Below are 13,452 nucleotides of genomic sequence, written 5' to 3'. Positions count from 1 at the left end.
CCTATGTGTTTACATAATGTTAAAGACATGCTCGGAACTTTGGCGACTACTAAGTATTTTTTAAACCACCCGCTTTGGGCTGGATGTGTCAATGTGTAGTTCATACATGCATAAACTACTAGCAGAATTACTGTCTTAAATCCCAGTTTGTTTTTCTGGAAGCTGTCTCCCATTTACGTGGGCCACTGCATTAAGCCAATGAGCTTCAGCTCCTCACCTTGAGTACAGCTAGCAAGAGGAACATCATGCACACACAGCAGAGCGAGATATGACGTGGTGCAAAATCTGCACGTTACGTAGTACACCTAATTTTGGCCCGTGGCGCTACTTTCCAGAATTACTGGCTAAATTTAAATGTACGGAGAATCCCATAAGCTGTAATGTACACTTGTTTACTGAATAGACTCCAAAGTAAGAGTAAATATGCTAGTGTTTTGGTGGGCACAAAAGGAGTGGTTGAGCTGGGTAAAACAGAGAAAGTCTAAAACGTGATCCTTGGGATGTCCAACTGTGTTCATCCCATTGAAGGGTTATGAAAAATAATAATGTATGCACACTCACTAACTGTAAGTAAGCTCTGGATAAGGCGTCTCTAAGCCAAGCCTGGAAATATGTAATTATGTTGAATTTTAAAGGTGAAGGTTGAAGTAAGGGTTGAGGTATGGACATCTGAAGTTCCATGCTGTAGCTGTTTACTGGAGACAATGAATCTGGCCAACGTTCAACCCATCAAAGAAGAGCCCATAAAGTCTGTCACATTTCAGAACTGAGCCTATTTCCAGTGTAGAGTAATGTGCATGCAGAGCGATTTAACTATTGAATTCCCAAAATGTTTATTATTGATCTCCTTCATTGTTTAATAGACATTTGCTGCCACAAAGATATCAAGTCCTCAGCCACAAATCAGAGTACCGAAATAAAAATGTTCAGCTACTTTTCATGATCTTCATATATTTCACTTGCTTCTCTGAGTTTAGCTAATCGGTTCTTACATATATGTATAAATATCCTACAGTTATAGAATTCTTTCATCGTGTGGTGAAACTTTGTTGTACTGTTGGATTTAGGGAACACTGGCGAGGAGGCGTTCATTGGCTTACTTGCAATGTAGCTGCGTGTCCATGTGGAGGTATTATGTGCGCCATCAGAAACAATTACTCTCTGTACAGGGTTATTGACTAATGCTAGTATCATACAAAATTCATTAACTAACCCAAATAAAAATGGCATACAACCATTATGGGCATACAAAAGGTATCTAAGGCTGAAGGACATACCAGCAACGCAGTGTGCCAAAGGCATATCATATATACATCCTGCCATAAAGGCACTGGCACATTATGTGGGGCCAACATTGTGAAGTTGACCACGTGACATTGAATGATATTTCCTCTAAATAATTTGGGTTGATTGCAGTGAGCAGGCGTGCTTAGTCATGATGAGTGCATTGTGGGTAATGTAATCAGTTCTGCCACATTATAATCTCTTTAATCGTGCTTCATTGGGAGTGCTTCCTAATTCATCTTCTGGGAATCAGGCCAAAGTCATGCTGATATCCCACACCCAGTGAAATAAGAACACCACCATCTTAGAAAATTTGATTATTAACTACCAGACCTGGGCCAAGGAATTGGGCAAAGGTTGTGTCATATTCCTCTCATTCATACATATCTTGTGTTAATATTCTGGATAATTTGCCACATCTTATTTTGGATTATATTTTTGTAATGTTAAAAATATCCCACATTAGGTTAGTGTGTTTTTCTGTTTGGATGAACACACTATCCTATTGCTACCTTGCTAGGGGGGTTGGGGTGGACATATTTCTGGTGTGCAACTGCACACACCTGGTCGGGCCCTCAGTCTTCCCTCTCTACCTCCACTCTCGCCATCTTTCTTTCTCTCCTTTGTGTCTCTTTCCTCCATCCTTTCACGCCGGAGCATCAAGCCCAACTTTTTTGATTGGTTGGTAGGGATTCTGGGTGGATACGTTTAGGGGGCCACAGGGCCCTCAGCAACCCAGCCTCAGAGGGAGGTCTTGACTGGCGTGCTCTGGATCTTGACGTTGGTTTCTCAGGCCTCACGACCGTGGCCCCAGGGCCCATTCTCTTCTTGATCTCGCTGCCATGAGTCATGAGGCCTGCTCCACGGTGGTGGCACTCTGGCATGCTTCCAAAGGGATCCTAAATTGTCAGCAAATTCCTGAGGGAGGAAGAGGAAGAAAGAGGGGGGGGGGAAGTAAGAGAGAGAAGGCAACAACAAAAGGTGGAAGTGAGGGTTTTGGCATATACACCAAGAGAAAAAAAGAGGCAAAGAGACAAACGAGTGGGACTTTGGAAAGGAAGAAAATTCACTGAAAATCAACCATAGTAGTTATTCATTCTGTAACTCAGTAGAGCGTTACTTGGCTGTCATTATTATACCAGTTTCTTTGTCGTCAGGTCATTTGTTTAACCTACTAACAGTTTGTTCACGTTTTCACTGGGGCGTAGCGGTCAATCTCTGTAGCCACTGTTTCCGTTATTGAAGGATTCCTGGATTGTACGGGAGAGGACTGATAGCAACAGATGCAATAGGCTGCATAAGCAGATACACTGAAGCGTTAACCTTGTTCTCAGTTAAGTTATCTGCTATATGATTGTTATGAGAGTGAAAAATGAAGGAATGAAAAAGTAAAACCACATGACTACCTGGTCTGACGCCATTACACTACAATAATGCCATGGCTCCTCTGTGGTAACTGGGATGCGTGGTTCGAACACGTTCCTGTCCAGCTGTGTCCCACTGGGCCCAGTGAGGACAGAGTTAGACCCAACATCATATGAAAATCACCATATTCCACTTCTGCCGTTCTTATGACTCTTTCAAGTCATGTCAACCACAGGTTACTCCACAATCTGAGTTTGATGGTGCTTTCCATCTAATTCTATAGTTCTAATTTTGGAAGTCCCATAATAATTCTATTGCGCTCTCTGTGTATGTGTCGTCTGAAGAAGGAAATAAGAAAACCAGTCAATCCCTATGAATTGTTCAATGTACAGTAATGTTCCTGGGATGTCAAGCTATTAGCCCTCAAGATCCAACATGGCAAAAGTCACACCTTGACTGAGAAGAGTTTCTTACTGCAAAGCGGAGGAGGAGGCAGGGCTTTGCTTGTCGTCGCCAATCAAGCTGGAATAAATGAGTCACTGAAAAGGAATAACATTTATATTCACAGGTTAAACAAATGTCAATTCCACTGTCATGGAATGTTACTATATATTGGTATTCGTTGTTGTTGAAAGTCATAAAAACAACAAGGCAACAAATTGTCACATAAATGGCTAGTTCTGTCTACTATAGTACAAAAGCGATAATATAATGCAATGTATTTGTATCGCATCACAATCGTAGCCATGAATGAACACAACATATACGTTCTATATATTATTGGGTAATTAAGATTATTTTCAGCTAATTTTTACAAATGTTCATATTTGAACTCAACCGCATTTACTACTATTTACTAAACTGAATCCTAGCTGGATGTTGCTTTGGCACTATTGATAACAATAGCTAGTTAGCATGTGCCTTCCTTCGCATACTTGCTGGCGTTTGAACATAGCTAGGAAGATAAAAACAGGCCCTAACACGCCTATTAACAGTCAATATAAAACATGTCTAGGACGAAGTTGATACAGAAATACTTATGTCATCTGATCTCATATTTCATAAAACCAACCCAACTATCTTATGACTAAACTAACTAACAGTTAGCCAGTAGCGACTAACGTTACTTAAGCCCATAAAAAAACAGGCTGTCATCATTAACTAACAGTGTTATATATTCAGGATTCATCGTTACCTTCGTAACGTTAATCAGTTATTCTTTAAAATATTGCTATTCTTTGTTGTGGAAAACTTGTTAATATAATCCAGCAACAATTTTTATCAAACAACTGCAACTAGCTAGCTAACTACTCAGGAGCCAATAATCAATCAAATCTTCACCAATCAACTTTGTTAGTGGAAGTTGTAGTCAAATCGTATTAGCCTACATTATCATCATCACATTTATCATCTATGTTCTTCATTGTAATTTCCGTGCATTATCATGGGTTAAATTCCACACACCTGTCCGATTGTTGGGATGCAGAACTAGCCCAACACAGGCCCTACTGGATCATAGAATAGGCCACTAGAAGGAAGGTAGACACCATGCCCAGTGGAGAGCACTGGGTACCTGAGATTTCACTCCGCGAATTGCGAGTTCAAAATACCTTTCAAACTGTAGGAGGTTAAACCCGGTAATTCACTTTTTGCTACGTTTCTACCATGTAGCAATAATTATTTTAGGCTTATACTTTATTGCCGGTACAGAAATAACCCCAGGTATTTCCATTTTTAAATGGTTATTAGTTATAGTTAAACTGGTTATGTTTGTTTCTTTGGGAAACAAATTCTAAAACAATTTATTTGGTACCAGATAGTTACCAATTATTTTAAGTACCAGAAAGTACCCATTGACACCACATCCTTTCCTACAGTAGTAAATACCCTGTTATCATAAAATAAAAAAGTGCTTCCATTTGTGCTGACTGCTTGTATTTTATAACATAGAGTTCTTTCTCTGGAAAAAAATACACAGCTGCGGCAATGAGGGGATGAAACAGGCTGTGCTGTGTAGCTGACCCTTTCAGTGGCAGGACGAGGTTGAATATGCAGTAGCACGTAGTTAGCGGAATAGGTAGCGGGATATTGTTTGTTCTATACTAGACTTTCATTGGCCAGCATTTGTAGGATCTAGGCCTTTCATTGGCCTGTTACATTTGTTTGATATTAACCAATATATTCTGTGGAAAACCTCTTGACACCAAAAATCGGTATTAACAATTAATTGCTTTCAGTTCAAACAAGTAATGACAGAAATGGTCTATAATGTTGATATGGGCTTTGGAAAATGTGTTTTCTCACTGCCTATTCTGATGTTGGCACTGTGTGTTTTTTAGGTCCACTGTGGGCGTGGTGGTGGACTCTGGTGGTGGTGTCACCCACATCTGCCCCGTTCTGAAGAGCTTCTCCCTGCCCCACCTGACCCACGCCTGGACATTTGCAGGGCCCAGGATATCACGCGCTACCTCATCAAGGTACACCCTTGCGTTCCCCACCACGTGACTCTGGTCTTAAAATTGTCCTGTCCAAAACTTACTCCTAGCCCTAGGCATGTGCTTGTGTAGATATGAGGAAGACTGAATAACACACTATGATGGATATTGCACCTTGCCCATTGGAGCTACTACCATATATGTTTATGCCTATCCAGCCTAATTCTTTCAGATCTACACAAGAGCCTAGGGGAACTAACTGAGGGGTTGATTCCCGGACAGGGCCTTTGATAAACTTATTTCCCTCATGATATATACGATACTTGCTAGTGGAGCTTGATCGATTGTAAACCACACCTGACTGTTATTACCTCAAGATTTGTGAGGAGAGATTAGGAAAGGTGACTATTTTAAAGCGTATTGGAACTTCAAAAATGAATTTTGCAGTCATACAACTATAGAGATCTCTGCAAACCAATCAGAGCCCATCCCTGACCTCCCTGACCTTTATTTACCATCGTCCAGCTGCTGTTGCTGAGGGACTACGCCTTCAACCATTCGGCGGACTTTGAGGCGGTGCGCATGATGAGAGGGGCTGCGCCAACTACGTGGGCTACAACATCGAGCAGGAGCAGAAGCTGGCGTTGCAGACCACCCGTGCTGTGAGTCCTGCAGTCATTAACAGCCTTACCACGGTCATCATGCTGGTAGATCCCTGCGTCAGTAACAGCCTGCGGTCATCATGCTGTGATCCTGGTCAGTAACAGCCTTGCGGAGTCATCATGCTGGTCGAGTCCTACCACGGTCAGTAACAGCCTTACGGTCATCATGCTGGTCGGAGTCCTACACAGTCATAACAGTCGGTCATCCATGCTATTCGAGTCCTGCGGTCATAACGGTCTTACCACAGTCATCATGCTGGTTGAGTCCTGCGATCATAACAGTCTGGTCATCATGCTGGTCGAGTCCTACCGATCAGTAACAGCCTGGTCATCATGCTGGTGGAGTCCTGCGGTCAATAACAGCCTTACGTCCATCATGTGGCGGAGTCCTACACCAGTCAGTAACCGTCTTACCACGGTCATCATGCTATTAAGTCCTCGGTCATTAACAGTCTTACTACGAGTCATCATGCTGGTGGCAGTCCTACCACGGTCAATAACAGTCTACGGTCATCATGCTGGTCGAGTCCTACACTTTCAGTCTCATGTCTATTTCAGCCCCCACCACCAGTGGCAACCTTTGTTCTTGTAAGCAGTCCTGTGGAAGCTGACATTAGTGTTCTTATGGTACAAGTTCAGGTAGTACAACCCTGTTTCAATCAAAATATTTTTCTCCTGTTGTTTTGTGCATTCTGAGCCCAACCCTGCTTTGTCATCTAAACATCCCAGATCAGTGTTACTAGTATTGGAAAAGTAATATTGCTAGTTACATTTAACAAAAGTAGCAGCGTTGCGTTATAATATTACTTTGTGTGGAAAGTAATGCATTATATTAGTAGTTATATTGCTGTTACTTTCATGATTTTTATTTTAAATCTAATTGTTTGCTTGACTGTCGGAGGAGCGGTGGCCGTGTGCTCTACCAAAAAGATGGGCTACTTACTATCAGGTTTGAGCACTAGTTTCTCCTTTCATCTGTGGCGCTCCTTTCCTGTGCTAGTCAACAAATGCTGTGCTATGTAGGGCAGCTTAATTGGCCATATATACTGTAAGCCCAAACATCACCTGTACAGATTTCCTATCTTTTCATTCAAAATATTTCTCTCGGGCCGCATGTTCATAGGGGGTGTATGGCGGGCACATTTGTCTCTAGACAGGAAACCTCTAAGGGCTTTGCTATCACAGAAACGATCAATGGCAAAGATCAGAGGTGCACTCTATATGTTTCAGCTGCCATACATTTCTCCAACGCTCTCCAGCTCGATCGAGAACTAAATGAGAAGCAATTTGGACGGATCATGAAACGTCCGGTAGAGAAATAATGTTGTTTACGTGCTAACTGTAATAATATTACCCAATTTGAAAAAGTTAAATGTTAGTTATAAAAATAATCTGATTATATAATGCATTACTTTTTATAATGCATTACCCCCAACCCTCCACCAGATTCTACTTATTAAAGTCTTGCAAGGCAAGGGTGACACCATCCTACACCAAGAATAAAGAGAAGTTCATCTGTATTTGAGGACCGTCTATGTAGGTAACACTACCTCCTTGTGGACATAATGTATCATGCAGATGATCAGATTGTATTTTAAGAACAGTAGAATCCATATTTGGTGTGGGACTCTTAACAAGCTCTGGATGCCCCCCAGGTTACTTAGTCAAATCAGCCACGTGCACAGATCCCTGAGCAACCTGGGTTCGATGGCCGGGAGGGGTTTGGCGGTGAACCACGAAGTAACCTCGTCCTGTGATGTAAAGGGAGTGGATGGAGATTTTCCCATATGTGTGGCGGGCGCGCGCACTCTGTTTCCTGTCCAAACCAGGGAGAGGGAAGAGGAGCGGAGGACGATGGCACAGTACTGTAGCGTTGAAACAACTCCCCTTCCATCGGCGTGACATCATTTCCTGTGCGGCCCAACTCCCACACAACGTGCTGACCTGGTTTCTGTTTCCTCCTCTGGACTCCAGACGGGCCGTCAATGACCTTTATGCTCCCCCCACATAGTGTTCCGCCCACGCGCTCTGCAGGCCTGTCTGTCAGCGGCTCAATCCCTGACCAGAGGGAGAGACTCTTACTTAGCGTTGCCCAGTGTCCAAACAGTGTCTGTTGTCCATCTCTACTACTTTGCCTTCGATTTCCCTAGCAGTGTTCTAGCATGAAGAAAGCCATCAGTCCTGTCTTGATGTCAACTAAATGCTTGTCAGATATTGTTCCCTTTCTGTGTCATGCTCCCTGGCCCCAGGATGATAAAGGTGGGAGGAGAGCGGTTTGAGAGCCCCTGAGCTCTTTCCTCATCAATGTGGAGGAGTCGGGTGGCAGAGCTCCTCTTCAACACCATCAATGCAGCACACCTTGACACAGAGTAACTCCATGACAGACTCCCCCTACTTACTAGTACTATAATTTGGTAATCCTCTCTCCTTTCCTTTTCCTTCCTCTATCTCCCTTTTAGCATTTCATTAGTTCCCATTCTAGTCATTTAGTGGATGCTCTTGGGCAGTGTGATGGTGTAGACTGCATGGGCAAAACCCTAGCAGTGCTATGATGGAATTAGGGCTGTCCCGACTAAAAAAAAAGTTGTCTTGAGTTAACCTATCAATCGATCGAAATGTTTAAATGTGTATTTTTCCATATATAAACACATCCTATGTGTTATATCAAATCAACTATACAGTGCATTCGGAATGTATTCCAGGATTTGAGAGGCTTGAGAAGGGTTTGCAGAGAAGAATGGAAAATCCCCCAAATCAAGTGTGCCAAACAGGTGCTGTTAGATTACAATATCATTTTTCTGACCGTTTTGGAACAATGTTAACAACACTAAATTAATTATAAGCGTACCAGAGAAGCTGTTGTAATGTTTTTTTGTAAAGCCTTTATTACAGCAAAGATTAAAAACAGCATTCATTCCTGAATGCAATTTCTGAAATGGAACGGTTTAGGCCTATTTATTGTTATGCTAATTATTCAATAGTCGCTTTATTTTATTTTAACTAAAATGCTTGATTGCATATCAAATCATGAATGACTCGTATGCTGTGTGATGACATTAACTAATACATTATTGATTGATACAGTAGCCTATATAAGTATTGAAATATAGGCCTAAGTAAGTTACGGTATTAAGACCATCTCTTTGGCCTACAGCTTGATGATGGTTATTCAAGGCTGCTATACTTATGACAATGACATTACTTATTATTATAATGATGATCATAATATTAATAACATTAAGGAGATCAAGGAAAAAGGAGGGTTATTATTATTATTATTATAATAAATACTTTTCTGACAATTTGGAAAGGTGTAAACACTAAATCAATTATAAATAATAGAGGCTGGTCTAATGAAGAAAAAAAAAAAAAAAAGTGTAAGCCTTTATTACAGCATAGCAAAGATGTAATAACAGCCGAATTTGTGAAATTGTTTATCCGACATGTGGTTGCATGAGGCTTGGTGCTCACAGAATCAGTAGGCTATTAAATAAACACTCAAACAGGCAATAGAAGTAGGATCTGTCTTATTTTTGTAGCGATATATATGGATGATTTATAAAGCCATGCACATTTAACAGTTAGGCTATTGATTATACACCTAATTAAGTTGGTTTCCTCTCTCCTCACTTTTCTTAGACATGGCAAGTGCTGTTTTCTCATCTCCTAACTCTGCTGCTGCCTCCGCCGCATTGTTCTCAACACCAATATGCTGGGTAACTTTGCTATTATGCAAATAGAAACATGGCCTAGGAAAAGGCGCCAATTCAACAGCGCACTGATGTGTTTCAGAACCGTGGACAGCGACCACTATCCAACGAGGGAGGAAGTGCATTTGTTATAAAATTATTTGTATTAGTGTTGCACCATTGTTCTTATGTAATATACACATATACAATTTCAGTAGCACATGTCTTAGACTGATGGACTGTGCCATCCCCACAGCCTCCACAATGGATCAGTCTACTCAGACAGGCACGAATCAGACGGGTGTCTCGTACACCATGGTTTATTATTTTTTGCTACTGCTCGACTTAAGAAATCTCGGTTGACCAACAGCCTATCGACCAAACAGTCGACTAAATGGGGTCAGTCCTAGATTAATTATCACAATCTTTCTCCATATTGTATTTTTGGCCTTCTATTCTCTACAGCCCTTCTCTTCCCTAAACATCCTCACTTCTCCTCAGGGCTGAATTCTACAAACACATTGTGGCAGAATGTTCTCTCTTCCTCTCTCCATGTCACCATTCTTATTCACCTGAAGTGATTTCTCTCCATTCCTCTTCCTTCCTCCATGTCTTCCTCTCCTCCCTAAACGTCTTCTCCTTCTCTCCACAGGTCTGAGTTCTACAAACACATAGTGCTGTCGGGGGGCTCCACCATGTACCCTGGCCTTCCCTCTCGACTGGAGCGGGAGCTCAAGCAGCTCTACCTGGAGCGCGTGCTGAAGGGAGACGTGGATAAGCTCTCGGTGAGGACACACACACAGAGTGCCATTTTATAGATTTACTTTTTAAGTAGCATGCTTTAAGTACATGTCATATTTTATTGTTGCTGTTTTTAGTGCCGGTTTTACTGTCCAATGTTTGGCTTTTAACAGATGGACAACTACTAACGTTTTACTATCTATTTTCTCACTGCAGTCATTTGATCGGCCACCAGGAGGCGGTGTAGCCCTAAATTGAATTTGTGTACACAACACAAGCAATGTGCTTCTTCAACACAGAGTGAACTATCTTTGTCATGGGACCATGTTTAAATCATGCGCTTGACAACGAAATTAAAATATAATGTCTCATTGTTCCTCACTCATTCCTTTACACACTGATTGCTCAATTTGGCAACAATATCCATTTCAGAATTTTCAATGCCTGCTGGTTGAGTTCATGGAGACAGCCTTTTACTCTAACCTGTAATTATTAGACGATTTCACACCTATTTTTAGCTAAGGTTGTTAACAGACTAACAGACATTTTTCCTTCTCCTCCCACTCTTCTTCTCTGTCTCTGCCCCTTTCCTTTTGTCTTCTATTTCTCCTCTGTGCTCTTGCTCTCCCTTGTCATACTCTTCCCTCCTCATCTTCTATTCTGGCTCTCCTTCCCTGCTCGTGTGCAGAAATTCAAGATCCGGATCGAGGACCCCCCTCGGCGCAAGCACATGGTGTTCCTGGGCGGGGCCGTGCTGGCCGACATCATGAAGGACAAGGACAACTTCTGGCTGACGAGGGAGGAGTACCAGGAGAAGGGGATTCGTGTCCTGGAGAAGCTGGGCGTCACCGTCAGATAAACCCCCTCCAAGATGCACGTGTCTGGGCTAAGTCTGAAATGGCACCCTATTCCCTTAGTGCATTACTTTTGACCAGACCCCATAGGGTAGTGCACTATCTAGGGATTAAAAGTAGTGCACTATCTAGGGAATAGGGTGCCATTTGGGACGCTTCCTTGGCCTTCTCTCCCGCCCTCCTTCTCTGCCACGTCCTCCACTTGATATCCATCTATCGCTCACCACTTCTTCTTCTCGACGCGATCATCTGTTTTTACCACCTCTGTCCCAGATTTGCTCACTCACCCTCTCCAAGGGCATGTAGGGACGGACGGAAGGGAGGGAGGGACGAATGGGGTTGGGGAGGTGGGAGGAGATGGATGAGGAGCTAACAACGCATCTCCTGGGAATAGTTTCAATCATGTTACCCAACTTATTCGGTCAAAACACGATCCCAATGATCATTAAGATGAAGTCAATTATTATTAGGGATTCATTTATAGAGGGGGTATCGGATTGCGCTGTGTTGTGGGCACAGGGTACACAAGGGGCCCCCATCAAAGGCAAGCTGCCCTTTTTAAATCCACCCCTCCGCCTATCTTAGTCTTTTGTCCAGTCTTAATCGTCAGGGTGATTGCTTGCTCGCTCCTCGAGGCCCTCATAACGAATGGGTACACGCTCTGTTTATCCCTGAGGTTAATTTAAGGTTGTTTTAACGTTGGGAGGAGGTCAGGGGGTGATGGTGGGTTAGAGGGCAGGTGGTTTTTGGGGCATGTATCTCCTTCTCACAGGGTTCACCTGCCCACTTGTCCGACTCCCATATCCAAACAGTCTGCCATCATGTGATGGTGACAAAAGGAAACGGTTGGCCTTCCCTCACGATAAAAAAGGCATTTCATTCCACTGATGGCAAAATATTTGCCATTTATTCAATTCCAATGAGGACTCCTCAGCCTTTTCTTTGAAGTCACATTTTGTGTTCACATTCATTTTGCTGATGCGCTTTCTTTTTGGAGGAGAAGAGATTTTGCCTTTCGTTTTGTTGGACTTGTTATTTGTACGTTTGTGTGTATTTCTTTGCAGTGCATTACTCCCGTGTTTTCTCGTAAAGAGTGAGGATGTGTCGTCCTCATCATGGCTGTTGGACACACGAGTCATTCTGTATTTAAGGTCTGGGTTACATTCTGCCCTCAACAACAAGTCTAAGATCTCTATCCCAAGCCTATCCTTAACCATTGTGAGCTAAACAATACATCAGACCTAGGACCAGTTGTTAAGGGCATACTGAACCATAACCTGTTTAGAGGAAGTCATTCTGAGACCAGTAGGAACTCTCCCTAGTCTCAGCTCCAGTGAAGATTCATTTTGAGGTCAGGGGTTATTGGGGGTGGGGATTTGTTGGGGGGGTGTTGAACATTTGTAATATGAATAAGAATTTGGTTGTCAGTAGACATGGAGACCACATAAAAGCTGGTATTTAAGGTTTTCCTTTTTGGGTTTTCATATGTATATTGGAGGCACTTACACAATATATATGTATAATTTTCTTTTTTGACAAAACGGTCATCCAGTGCCAAGTGCAGTTATTGTAGCTGGATCTTATTTGTTTTCTTATTTTTCATTTTCTTTTAGTTTTTGTTCATAGCATAACTGCCTACCACTGATTTAAATAAAGCAAAGTGATTTATAAATACCTGGTGTTGCTCTGTCTTTGAGATGGACCATGTGGTCGCCATAAATACTTGTGACATTATCGTCGTTGCCGGCAGTGATCCTAAATAAGAATGAATTAGAAGACCGATGAATTGCCTCAAAAGAATGAGTTGGTACATTCACGTGTACGGATGCATGAGTATGCTGTGTAACTATGTGGTCATATTTAGAATGAAGGCTGCAGAGAAGAAGAATGCGAGTGGCTTCTTGGTGAGTGTATGTCAAATAATTGTATTCGTCACATGTTCGTAGACAACAGGTGTAGACACACTGAAATGCTTACGGGCCCTTCCCAACAATGCAGAGAGAAAGAAAATAGTAAAACTAATAATAATAAATGCACATGAGTAACAAAGTGGCTATATACACAGGGTACCAGTACTGGGTCCATGTGCAGGGGCACGAGGTCATTCAGGTAGATATGTATATATGACTAGGAATAAAGTGACAGATAATAAACGGTAGCAGCAGTGTATGTGATGAGACCAAGTTAGTGCAAAAAGGGTCAATGCAGATAGTCTGGATAGTTATTTGGTTACCTATTTAATGAACTATTTAGCAGTCTTCTGGCTTGGGGGTAGAACCTGTTCAGGGTCCTGTTGGTTCCAGACTTGCCGTGCGGTAGAACAGAGAACAGTCTTTGGGTGGCTGAAGTCTGACAGTTTTTAGGGCATTCTGATACTGCCTGGTATAGAGGTCCTGGGTGGCAGGGAGCTCGGCCTGTTCGC

At 42.4% G+C, this 13,452-nt stretch overlaps 1 pseudogene; it reads left to right on the top strand.

Moving 5' to 3' along the window:
* The first annotated feature begins 704 nt into the window (after positions 1-704).
* Positions 705-12,704, top strand: LOC123485568 (annotated as a pseudogene).
* Positions 12,705-13,452: the final 748 nt, after the last annotated feature.

Source organism: Coregonus clupeaformis, unplaced genomic scaffold (assembly GCF_020615455.1).
Source record: "Coregonus clupeaformis isolate EN_2021a unplaced genomic scaffold, ASM2061545v1 scaf0739, whole genome shotgun sequence".
In the NCBI taxonomy this organism is placed as follows: domain Eukaryota; kingdom Metazoa; phylum Chordata; class Actinopteri; order Salmoniformes; family Salmonidae; genus Coregonus; species Coregonus clupeaformis.
This window is presented reverse-complemented; position numbering and strand designations above follow the sequence as displayed.